A 334-nucleotide genomic window follows, 5' to 3' on the forward strand; every position below is an offset into this window, starting at 1 on the left:
ATCATACCGAACCGTGACGTTAAAACCGAGGTACGTACCGAACCGTCATATTTGTGTACCGTTACACCCCTAGTTAGCTCATGTTAGCTCAAGTTCATTAAATAACAGTTGCTAATTTTGATTTTAACAACATGTTATTAAATACTGAAATTAAGATTAATGAATGTTAGAATAATTTTTTATTGGCAGTTTGTTAATGAATTAAAGGCACAATATGTAAGATTTTTTTATTAAAATATCCAAAAATCACTAGAACAGAATATATTTTGCTGACTTGTGTACTTACATTATCCCACATGTTTCGAAGAATGTTTAAATCCAGAGAAATAAGCGA

The 334-nt window shown here is 30.2% G+C and overlaps 1 protein-coding gene across 3 annotated transcripts in view; it reads right to left on the reverse strand.

Annotated features, from left to right (window-relative positions):
• Nucleotides 1–334, reverse strand: part of atp2c1 (ATPase secretory pathway Ca2+ transporting 1) — a 41,561-nt gene that overhangs the window by 32,472 nt on the left and 8,755 nt on the right. The window lies entirely within an intron of this gene.

The sequence above is a fragment of the Sinocyclocheilus anshuiensis genome, unplaced genomic scaffold (assembly GCF_001515605.1).
Source record: "Sinocyclocheilus anshuiensis isolate Anshui unplaced genomic scaffold, SAMN03320099.WGS_v1.1 scaffold267, whole genome shotgun sequence".
NCBI classification, from domain to species: Eukaryota; Metazoa; Chordata; class Actinopteri; order Cypriniformes; family Cyprinidae; genus Sinocyclocheilus; species Sinocyclocheilus anshuiensis.